Genomic DNA, 13050 nt, shown 5'->3' on the forward strand with positions numbered 1-13050 from the left:
ATTATATTATATTATATTATATTATATTATATTATATTATATTATATCATATCATATCATATCATATCATATCATATCATATCATATCATATCATATCATATCATATTATATTATATTATATTATATTATATTATAAGTATAAACTATAAACTAGGTGACTTCAACTTATAACAGTAAACAAGTGTTCTGTGGCCATTAGTATTGTAAAAATTACAATACTGTGTTTCCTTTAATGTAATAAAAGTTGAACAAACTTAATTAAGCATATGGTAAGCACTATGAAAATAATAATGAATATAAGTATTCTTTATTAGTTTTGAATGAAATTATTATAGAATGCCAAAAGATATGTAAGATATGTGTAAGATAATTTGAAAATACACCCAACTGAATTGATGTCATTTGACTGGTAATAAGTTTTGTTTCATGTTTTAAATATATTGCATTGTGAGTGTTATTGTGTTTCTAATTTTTTTCTTATGTTTTAAAATTTGGGAAACATGAGAAATACTGTTGGAAAAGTACATTTTAATTAAAATTACATTTTAATCTGCATGTTAGATTATTAATTGAGCTAATAAAAATGTGGTCAAAGTGTTTGAAAAGCTTAAATATTTAATGGGGTATCTGTATCTGGGAGGTTCCTTGGGATTTTCTGTTTGGACTAGATCTTATGAGCCCTGCTGAAAGTAATGAAGTTGAGTAATGAGGACCACTCCCAATCAAGGTGAGGTAATTTACAAGTTTGTTTATAGTAAAGAGTGAGTTTCATCTGAGATTATTTGAACATTACCTTTGAAAATTATGGAATTGGGCACAGCCAAGATGGCATAGTGAAAGCAGTGACTTGCTTGAGCTCTCCCCCAAACCCCTCCAAATACCTATAAAAATGGCTCTAAACAAATTCTAAAGCAGCAGAACCCACCAAAAGACAGAGTGAAACAAATTTACAGCCCAAGACAACCTGGATTGTTGATTGGAAAAAGGTATATCGTGCCAGGCAGGGAGAGGAATGCAGTTCATTGTGGGCATGCAGGTAAAGACCTGGCCTCAGCAAACCTGCAGCAGGCCTCAGGGGCCTGAATCAAGAGCAACTGTGGTGCTTTCCAGACTTCTCAACTCATGAATGCCAAAGACAACTTACAAGGTCAGTAGGAAAAGTCTGTGTCTGCAGTGAGAGAGAAAAGCACTGTTCCAGCCTTAGTTCTCCAGCTTGGCCCCTGGGACATTGGCTGCTTCCTAAGCTTCTGACTCACAGACTGAAGGAGAATCTGGTGGCTGATCAGAGGGGGATTGTAAGGATCTCTGTGCTGGTGCAGGATTCTCTTGCTTTGCCAGTGCTTGGATCTTGGTCACAGTTCTTGGTGGTGGTCCTGGGGTGAGGAGGAGTGCTGTCATGGTGGAACTTGTAGTGGCAGTAGAAAGGAAACCCTCATTACAGTTCTGAGACAGAAAAGAGTGCTTGTGGTCACTCATAGACCAGAGCACAGGCCAGGAAAGGAGTAAACACCTCGCCCTTGATCATAGCGCCTGAAAATTTACAGGTCCCTAGAAATATCTCTGAAAACAGCTGCACAAAACCCCCCAAACTTGGGAGAGTATGTTCTCCACACTGGAAGCAGACCCCTACCTTAACGAAGAGTTTATAACTCAAGTAATTGGCTAGGATCATGAGCAAGCAGTGCAAAAAAAGTCCCACCTTAGAATCTTACTTTGGTGACAAAGAAGATCAAAACATACAACCAGAAGAAGACAACAAAATCAAAGCTCCTATATACAAAGCCTCCAGGAAGAATATGAATTGGTCCCAGGTCATGGAAGAACTCAAAAAGGATTCTGAGAAACAAGTAAGAGAAGTAGAAGAAAAACTGAGAGTGATGCAAGAAAATCATGAAAAACAAGTCAATAGCTTGCTAAAAGAGATCCCAAAAAAATACTGAAGGAAATAACACCTTAAAAATAGCCTAACCCAAATGGCAAAAGAGGTCCAAAGACCCAATGAGGAGAAGAACTCCTTCAGAAGCAGAATTGGTCAAATGGAAAAGGAAGTCCAAAAGTTTACTGATGAAAATACTTCCTTAAAAAGTGGAATGGAGCAATTGGAAGCTAGTGACTTTATGAGAAAACAAGACACTGTAAAACAAATCCAAAAGAATGAAAAATTAGAAAACAATGTTAAATATCTCACTGGAAAAACAACTGACCTGGAAAATAGATCCAGGAGAGATAATTTAAAAAGTTATTGTACTATCTGAAAGCCATGATCAAAAAAAGAGCCTAGATAATCATCTTTCAAGAAATTATCAAGGAAAACTACCCTGATATTTTAGAACCAGAGGGAAAATAGAAATTGAAAGAATCCACCAATCACCTTCTGAAAGAGATTCCCAAAGGAAAACTCCTAGGAATATTGCAGCCAAATTCCAGAGTTCCCAGGCCAAGGAGAAAATATTGCAAGAAACCAGAAAGAAACAAGTCAAGTATTATGGAAACACAATCGGGATAACACAACATTTAGTAGCTTCTACATTAAGGGACTGCAGGGCATGGAATATAATATTCTGGAGCACAAAGGAGATAGGATTACAACCAAGAATCACCTACCCAGCAAAACTGAGTATAATCCTTCAGGGGAAAAATGGTCATTCAGTGAAATATGGGAGTTTCAAGAATTCTTGATGAAAAGACCAGAGCTGAATAGAAAATTTGACTTTCAAACACAAGACTCAAGTGAAACACAAAAAGGTAAACAGGAAAGAGAAATCATAAGAGACTTATTAAGATTGAACTGTTTACTTTCCTGCATGGAAAGATAATATTTCTAACTCATGAGACCTCTGTCAGTATTAGAGTAATTGAAGGGAAAAAAGTATATGTATGTAGATAGATAGATAGATAGATAGATAGATAGATAGATAGATAGATAGATAGATAGATAGATAGATAGATAGAGGGTGCAGGGTGAGTTGAAGGTGAAGGGGTGATATCTGGAGAATAAAATTAAGGGATGAGAAAGGATTATACTGGGAGAAGGAGGAAGGAAGAGATAGAATGGGGTAAATTACCTCATATGAAACACATGAGAAAAAGCTTTTATAATGGAGGGGAAATGGAAGAAAGTGAAAGGGAATGAGTGAATCTTATTCTCATAGGATTTGACTTAAGGAGAGAATAACATACATACTCAATAGGGTATGGAAATCTATCTTACCCTACAGGAAAATAGGGGGAGGAGAGGGCACAAGAAAGTAGGGGGATGACAGAAGGGAGGGCAGATTGGGGGAGGGGGTAATCAGAAACAAACACTTCTGAGGAGGGACAGGGTCAAATGAGAGAATAGAATAAATGGGGGACAGGATAAGATGAAGGGAAATGTACTTAGTTTTTTACAACATGACTACTATGGAAGTGTTTTGCATGACTACACATATATAACCTGTATTGAGTTGCTTACCTTTTCAATGAGGGTGGGTGGGGAGCGAGAAAGGGAGAAAATTTGGAACCCAAAGTTTTAAAAACACATGTTTCAAAAATTGTTTTCACATACAACTGGGAAATAAGAAATACAGAAAATGGGGTATAGAAATCTATCCTGCCCTGTAGGAAAATAGAAGGGAAAGGGGATCAGAAAAAGGGGCAGGGAGAGATAGAAGGATTAGAGAAAGGGATATACAGAATGCATGCTATCTTAGGGTAGGGAGAGGGATGAGATGGGGTAAAAATGTGGCGCTCAAAATCTTGTGGAAGTGAATGTTGAAAACTAAAAATAAATAAATTGAAAAAAATTAAAAAAGAAAATTATGGAATTGCACCCATTAATAACTAATATGCATTGAAGTTACATCTTTGAACCAACTTAGCACCAATAGACCTTAAACTCAAAGACTGCAATTTTGCCAAAGGGAAATATAATAGTCAATATAGACTAAAGGCTTACAGTGACAAGAATTTTTCTAGGAGCTTGCGTCAACTATCATGTATTTGCTGTATGTGTGAAACTCCATATTATGGTTATTCTTAATTTACAAATGAAGATAAATGAAATGTCCTTATTTGTTCTCAATGTTAACTGTTATTAAAACATGAGAAAATAATAATAACTCTAAAAGGTAATTAGAAAAATTTTTGCTATTTGTTGGAAATCTCTTGGGACTGTAATTTGCAATTGTTCTAAGATTTAATTTCATACATGACTGTCTGAATTGTTAAGAAGTCAATAGTCCACCATTCAAGGGTAATGCCATCTGATGTCCAAAAGGAGTGGAGTCTGAGAACTGCTGCAGGTAGATAGATGTCCATACCTGAAAAGAGTTGAAAGGATGACACTGTGTAAGCAATGGTAGGATTCTTTTCAATCAGTTTTTCATTGTGTTATTTCCTTTCTGAATAGGAAATTTCCCCATCTGATTAATTCTGAGGCTGGCTATGATATCTTGTGAGTAATGTAAAATTTTGCTTTGTGCTGGCTGTTAACTATGACTCTTGCTGGAATGAAACAGAGCTAAGGGAATTTTTTCAAAACCCTGTTATGACTTGTGTCAGATCAATTTGTGCCTTTGAAGGAACAGTCTTGATATTATCCTAACCATGTCTCTTTTTTTTTTTCATTCATAGCAAAATTTATAATCAGGGCAGTTGAACAGTGGAAAGTTTTGTCACTGCAATATTAAATGTATTAATAAATTAACACTAAAACATCTCTTAGTTACTATAATAAGATGCAAATGTGAAAGACCTCATTGTTTTAATCTCAATTGTGGTCAACTCCATGTCCTGAATAACTAAGTAAATGAAATCTCAGGCTTGCCATCCCCTTGCTAAAAGTTATATGTTCAGGTATAAGATTAAGTCCCTAAAGTATCTCATTCTTTTAAAATGATCTGAAGATAATACATATATCCTCAAAAAGTTGGAGGGATAAGATAAGGTTTTAAAAGTGTTTTAAAAATTTATGAGAATAGGGGCAGGTAGGTGGCGCAGTGGATAGAGCACCGGCCTTGAAGTCAGGAGGACCTGAGTACAAATCTGGCCTCAGACCAAACACTTGACACTTACTAGCTGTGTGACCCTGGGCAAGTCACTTAACCCCAAATGCCTAAAAAAAAAAGAAAAGAAAAAAATTTGCAAGAATAGCAGTATTTGAGAAAGCAACAACATTCAACTACTAAAAATCTAAGGATTAGGATATATGTGTCCTAAAATATAATTGGTTTTTAATGTTTCAAATGGGAAATAAAGACTTGAGTATGATTTAGTAGCAAGTTCCAAAAATTGGATTAAGGAGTGCACATATAAAATTACATCAACAATTGTAAAAAAATTTTAAAATCATGTCTCCTACTTTGAAGTCTCTATTTAATAATATAAGATTAAGGGACAGTAGGGTTCATTTTCCAAGTTGTACCCTTTTCCTACAGTTTGAGGATGTATCATATCAGATATAGAGTCTGGGTAAAGATAGGAAAAGCAAGTGGTATATAAAAACTGAAAATATCTGAAGTTTAGGTGAATTGTAGGTTTTTAACTTGTTGTTCTTATAGCTCTGTTGTCAATAGGGTTAGATTCATAAGGTCTGAGTTGGTTTTGACCATATGAACTATTTACTGTGAAAGCAAATTTAGGTATTGAACTAAATTATATTTAATCTTGTTATTGGAAGATTAGCATAATTACCTAGGAATTTCTGTAAGTTTCTTGAAACCAGAGAAGCAGATTTACTATGAGAAGTCACATTCAAAGCTGCCCTGAGAACAAGACTTATTGCAAAATGCCTAGGGGAAAATGTTTCCAGGGACCAGATAACTACATGGGACATCTGGGACTCAAGGTGAAATGTGCAGATTGAATGAACATTGGGAGTGGATTATCAAATTAAAAGAGATGATATCACTTAATATTGGTGATCATTATTATATTACTTTAGGTTTTTTGTTTATATTTACTGTTTATATTTATATAAACTGTTTATATTTACTGAGTTTTCTCAGTGATATGTGAATATCTGCACTCAAATTAGTGTGGTGAGCCCTCTAAGTGGTTTAATCTGTTTGTCTCCTTAAGGGTTTGGAGTTTTGGAAAGACTTACATTACCACTCATATTGCAAGAGCAAAGAGGCTTCACATTTTTTTTTTCTTCAGGCGTTCCACCCATTCCCCTCTTATCTCTACTTGCTTAAACCTTCTTCCTTCCTTTCTGTTTAAATCTCTGCAGTGTACTTTGTTTAAAGCCTACCAAGTCTGAAACAAACCTTTTATTTTACACTCTGATTCCTCACTTATCTTTACCTATACTATTTTAAATCCATTTCATCTTGTTTCTCAATCATATTCTAGTTGCACATTCCATTGACCCTCTCCTGTACATATATCCTTAAATTTATAATAAAGGTATTATATTTCAGTTACAATTTTTAGTCTCTAGTTGGTTTATAATTCCATAACTTCTACAAACTAGGGAAAACATTTCTTTCCTTGTCTTGTCTGTGAAGGACTGTCTGATGTTGGCTACTGCCAAGTGAGGATTGTGGCAAGACTGGGGTAGGATCTGGGTATTTGGAAGTAACCGGAGCTCACGCTCCCTAGGCAGGGGCTGTGATGGGCGGAGTTGTGGTGAACTGGGATGGGCTGGATACGGAGAAGTCCTGAGGCAGTGGGCAGTGCTATGTGGATAAACTGGGGAAGGAACAGAATACAAGGAAGTAGCCGGAGCATATGCTCCTGAGGCAGGGGGCTGTGCTACGTGGGAGTGGGATGGCAGAGGACGAGTTCCCTTTGCTTAGTCCCCTCCCTATATGCAACGTCAACCCCAGACGCCTCCTTCCTGTGTCCTTCCTGACTTCATGGGTCACGTACCTTCCCTTTGTGTAGCACTGACCCCAGACGCCTCCTCCCGGTATCTGGGCCTGACTTCCTAGGTCACGTACTCTTTGTCTATGCACTAATCCCAGACGTCTCCTTCCTGTATCTGGTCCTAGCCTCCTGCGTCACTTCCTCTCCCTTGGTGCGCTAAACTCAGACATCCCCTTCTGGTATCTGACCCTACAATCATTGACTAGTAGGCGGGCTGAGGAGGAGGGGCTTGGTAGGTACTTAAGGAACGATCGTGGTCAGATCATGCGCTCTCTTTGCTCCTGCTCTGTTGCTCTGGCCTTCCTGCTTGGCCTTGCTGTGATGGCCTCTGAATAAAGCTCGGGTGTTGGCACCTCCTGGTAGGCTCATCTCTGTGTTTATCTGGTTGAGGACCGAAGACTGGTAAGTATGACTCTGGCAGCCTGCTCCTCATAGGAGGAGAGTGCAGGGTGCGGCAGGTATACTTGTCTGTCTTTATCTCTGTAATATCCAACCTGGCCAGAGTTGAGAAGGCAGAGAGAAAGAAAGAATTTCATAATTTGCCTCTTTATCTCCCACTGAAACTGTAATCAAAAGTCAGTGAGAGTAAGTTCGTTTTCAGACTTCATTAGTCTTCTCCATCCTTCCAAGCTCCTTTTACAGGTGACAAAGTCCTCCCCTCTAGTTATCCAAGGTAAAATGCTTTGTGCACACTACAGAGCTTCTGAAATGAAAGCCTCATCAAGCCCACTTTATTACCTACATTTCCTCTTTCCAGGGGCCTACCTAAATGTTTACTTTCTTCTTCTCTGATTATTCCCTAAGAAAGTGGTCTCTTGTGAATTCCATGTTCTTTTGTTCCTTTTACTTTTCCTTTCCTTTTTTTTCTTTTTCTTTTTTTTCTTTTTAGAAATCCAGATTGTATATACATGGTAATGAAGGACAATCCCAGTTTTGAAAGTGCAACCCAACAGCACTATAATCCATTTTTCCTAGACTCCAGTTTCTCAAGTCTAGTGTTTAGTATGCAATTGACACTAATGAAAAGGCTTGTATTTATCTGGCCAAATTTGTTTCCACTATTATCCAAAGTGAGTTTTATCACTCAAATCTTGGGAATGAGACTTGGACATTCCTGGTTTCCTGGCAGTTTTTCATTATCCCAAGCTTTTAAAAGCTTGAATGGGAAGTCAGAAGGAGGCTTATTCTGTGACAACCCCATATTTGGCACTAATGCCCCCTTAACTTTTATGTTCCTGGGCAACCTAAAGTTAGGTAAGGATCTATACTCCCCAACTGCCCTTTTCTGACATGCTGTTCTTTTTTTTCCTGCACAAATGAGAAAGAATCAGTTTGGAACTGGATCTTACTTCTCCTTATCCTTCCCAAGTTTGGAGAAGTTAAATTTTCTGACACCTTCACAGCTAACTAATCAGTAGAGGAGTTCACTCTGACCTGCCATTAAGAAAAAGATTGACTGCTGGTTGCTGGGGTGGTACAGGCTTGCTCTCAATGATAGGCACAGGTTAAAGGACCCTCAAAAAATTCTCCACACTGGCTGCTCACATTGTTAAAAGAAAAATCTATGTTCAGTCCTTTACTCTAATTAAAGAGGCAAGCAAAACTCAGGAAGACAAAGTTTAAAAAGTGGTTATTTTCATTTTAAATATACCAATACAGGAAAGGACTGGCAGGCCAGCCAACAGAGCCTATCAAATCATTCTGTTATCTAATTTAATTTAATAAAAATTATTAAATTTTACATTTTTATAAACAAAAATCTATTTTTCTCTCTTTCCCACTTCCTCATTCCGCTAAAAAAGAAAGGAAAGAAAAGGAAAAGAAAAAAATATATATATATATGTATATATATATATATATATGTATAGCAAATGTGTATCATCAGGCAAAACAGGTGCCCTTACTGGCTGATTTCAAATATATGTGTCTCATTTTACATATTTAGTCCATCACTTGTCTATGAAGAGTTAGAAAATATTCTTCATCATCTGTCCTTTGGAACAATAGGGTCATTGTTATTGATCAGAGTTCTTAAGTCTTTCAAAGTTGTTTGTATTTACAATGAGGTTGTTAAGTATACATTGGTCTCCTGGATCTGCCCACTTCATTCTGCATCATTTTATATGTCTTCCCAGGTTTCTTTGAAACTATTTAATTTCTTGTGATATAATAATAATTCATTATATTCTTATATAATACATTGCTCTGCCATTCCTCCATTGATGGGAACACTCTTAGTTTTCAGGTTTGTTTGCTTTTTGTCTCTACAGACTGTACATCTGTATGCTGTTGATATTGCCACCACCACTTCCCTTAAATCAAGAACCACAGGACCAGTGAGCAACCAAGTTATAAGGCACAGCTCTGCCAAGAGCATGAGGTACCATGATGACTCTCAATCTTTTCATACCACAGTGGGGATGGGAGAGCAGACTATAAGGCTAAGAATCAAAGATCTTCTATATATACTTTGATACATATGGATCTTTTCCTCTTTTTGATCTTTGACATTTGGTCCTACTACTAGTATTGTTTGGTGAAAAAGTATGTGTTGTTTAGTCATTTGATGGGGTACAGTTCCAAATTGCCTTACAGAATGGCTATAGCAATTCACAATCTTTTTTCTCACAGACTTCCACACTTGTCATTTTTGTTTTTCTTGCAAAAAATCTCTCTGGTGAAAGTGAGGTACAATGCCAGAGTTGCTTTAATTTTTATTTTTCTCTCTGTTTTTTGACATGACTCTTGCTTTTACACATTTTTTTAGCCCCATGCCATGCTTTCATATTCTACCTCTATTACCTGTCCATGCTTACATTTCTATTTTCTAAACATACCTACTTTCAATAATTTCTTACTTGTGGGCTTATATTGAGTCGGTTGTAGACTATCCTTTCATCTTTAGATTTAAATTATGTTGATTAGATATTCAAGACTCTACAAAACACATTATTTTCAACCTTTTAAAGACATAGTCAATCCCTGGTCAGAAAGCTATTTTTTCAATGTTTTAAGCCATAGCCCAGAAATTTGTATTCTCTTCCCAGGAAACCTCTTAATCAAATATCTACTACCTGAATCTGTTTTTTTCTTGTATATGCCTTGCCTCTGACAGACATGTGTGAGGCACATACCACCTGTGCCATTATGGTTTTTTGTTTCTTGCCCAAGATTTCACAATATTTGTTAACGTTTTCTGGTTTCCTTCTGGCAGTATTACAAATACCCACATGAACCAGTAGAAGTAGGAAGTATTTTGACAAGGGGGGAGTTTTTTTGTCATGTCCCAGATTCATGCCCTAAGAAGACAATAAGCTACTATATATATTTTTTGTTTGTATATTAACAAATAGCTGCCCCAATAGTCTGGACCAGGGAGTCTCTAACCACCACTACTATTCTTTTATCCATCCTTTAAACTGTTTCAGTAATCTGTTATTTAATAGCACCTGTTTCATCATTTCTGGGATGACATGAAGATACTTCCTACTTGGAGAAAAATATACTGAAGTGTGTTTTTTTTTAATTCATTAGGATTAGTTGGTCAGTTAATTAATGTTTAATAGGTACCTAATATATGCCAGTCTATGTGCAAAGTACAAAGAAAGGCATAAAACACCCTTCCCTTGGTGAACTCATAATCTAATGAAGGAGGAGAGCATGAAAATAACCATGTACAAAAGAAAAAAAACTATCTATAGGATACATAAGAAATAATCAATGGAAAGCAATATAATTAAAAAGTCTTAGGGATGACTTCCTTTAGAATGTAGGATTTTAGCTGAAACTTGAAGGAAGCCAAGGAAGCCAAGAAGTAGAGATGAGAGAAAGTATTCCATGCATGAGAGGAAGTTAATGAACATGTCTGGAAGTCCAGGGATGGAAGTCTTGTTCAGGGAACACCAAAGACTCTGGGGTTGCTGGATCAAAGTGTACTTGGGATGGGAAGTTGTATAAGATAGAAAATTCTTAGCAAGTTATGTGAGGAGGGATGTTGTAAAGGCCTTGAAATGTGAAACAGAGGTTATTATATTTGATCCTAAAGGTGATATGATTTGGATTATGCTGAGTAGGGGAGTGACATGATCAAACCTGTACTTTGGAAATATCATATTGATAGCTGAGTGAAATGTGGGCCAGAGTGGCCAGAAGATCATAGGATTCAGGGCTTTAAGACTTCTTAGAAATCATCCAATCCAACCCCTTCATTTTACTAGTGACATCACCAAGTATTTGGATGAAGTTTTTATTTTACAAAACAAAAAAACAAAAAAAGGACCATAAAAACAAAATAACTTGACAAAGGACATAAAGCTAGTAAATAGCATGGGTAAAGCTAGAACATAGGTCTTTGAATTTTCAGGTCAGTGGTCTTTTCACTATACAATATTGTGTTTATCATAATTTTGATGAAACACCAAATAAAAGGAAATATTTTGCACTTGAATTGTGTGATAGTCATTGTCCTAAAATATTAATATAAACTGCTAAGAAAGATAACAGAACTCCCCTCTCTGTTCTCCCCCTATTTTCTTCCTTTTTTAATCATATATTTATTGATACAGTTTGCTTTTAATTTACTTTTATTTCCAAATAAATCTCTTCCTCTTTATCTTATCAAGAAACAAATAGAAGACATCTATCCTAAATGGCTTCAACATTTACCTTGATTCAGTATAAAATCCTTTCTACCTCTATTATTTTATCCTTTATGATATTTAATATAGAAATGTTATTTACATTTTATGAATTGCATTAGATGAAGTAATTTCAATTCAAGAAATAGCTTGGCATTGTCTAGCTGACTAATTTTAGTTAAGTTTCCTTGATAAGAGAGTTTCAAGTGAGGGCAAGAAGGTGCTTGGAGAATAGAATAAGGAAAAAAATATATGGATATATATTATACACATACACACATGCACATGTACACATATGTATGTGTGTATGTGTGTATACATACATATATACATATACATGTTCACATATATGCATGCACATATATCTGTGTATTTTATATACATACAAATACATATATACATATATATACAGAGAGAGAGAGACAGAGACAGAGAGAGAGAGAGAGAGAACATGAGAAACCGTGAAAAGAATGAAGAGGGGGAGATGAATCAATAAAGTATTGTCTGAGTATTTTGTGTATAGTCCCATATAAGGGACTATAAGACTTATAAAATAAGCCTAAGACAGAATATCTGTCCTCAAGGAATTTAAAATTTCATTGAAAGAGATGAAATTAAGTAAAATGATCAGGGAAAGGAATGAAGATGGTCTCCCAAATATCTTAGTATATATAAGTATATAAATAGCTTATAAATGCCTGTGGATAGAGTGCTGGATTTGGAGTGAGGCAGATCTGAGGTCAAATCTAGTCTCAGGAAATTATGTGACCCTGAGTAAGTCACTTAATTTCTGTTTGATTCAGTTTCCTCATTTGTAAAATGGGGATAATAATAGCACCTACCTTGCAAGCTTATTATGAGGATAAAACATAATAATTGTAAGGAGCTTATCACAGTGCCTAGTACCTAGTAAGAACTATATAAATGTTATTTATTATTCATGTATGCTAGGTAGCTAGGGAAACTGAATAAAGTGTTGTTCAATTGAACAGAATGAAAAAACAGACTTCAACAAGCAAATTGACGAACAAACAAAAAAAATGCAGTTAGTTAGTAAAACAAGCAATAGATATGCTCCAAACACATGTGGCTTTATGCATCTTTTATTTAACTCAGGATTCAAATTTAAAATCAGTGTTTGGTGTATAGTATTAGTTGGTTGTATTTTCTAAAAATTTAGTCTCCATAATCCTATGTATAGATTATACCAAGATGTAGCCTTATTGCCAAATCTTTTGTGTTACGGAATTTAAAGAGACATAACACATCGATTTTGTTCTGTCAAGAAGCCTGGAAGTTAGAATGACAGGAAGCATTTCCCAGCATGAATAAACCATGAAGCATATTTGGAAATTGGGGTTTTAATGATAATTAGCATTAAAAACCTTATTGCAAAGCGGGTACAATTTTCCTTTAATTGTTTCAGAACACCATGTATAATGAAACTCTGACAGAATGAAAATTATTTCTGTGGGATATGAGGAGAAAAGGAAGCTTTCATTGCTGTGTTCTTTATGCAAAATACTATTGGATGATAGCTTCATAGCAATAGTGAGACTGAAT

The sequence above is a fragment of the Vombatus ursinus genome, unplaced genomic scaffold (assembly GCF_900497805.2).
Source record: "Vombatus ursinus unplaced genomic scaffold, bare-nosed wombat genome assembly UNPS02009573.1, whole genome shotgun sequence".
Classification (NCBI taxonomy): Eukaryota; Metazoa; Chordata; class Mammalia; order Diprotodontia; family Vombatidae; genus Vombatus; species Vombatus ursinus.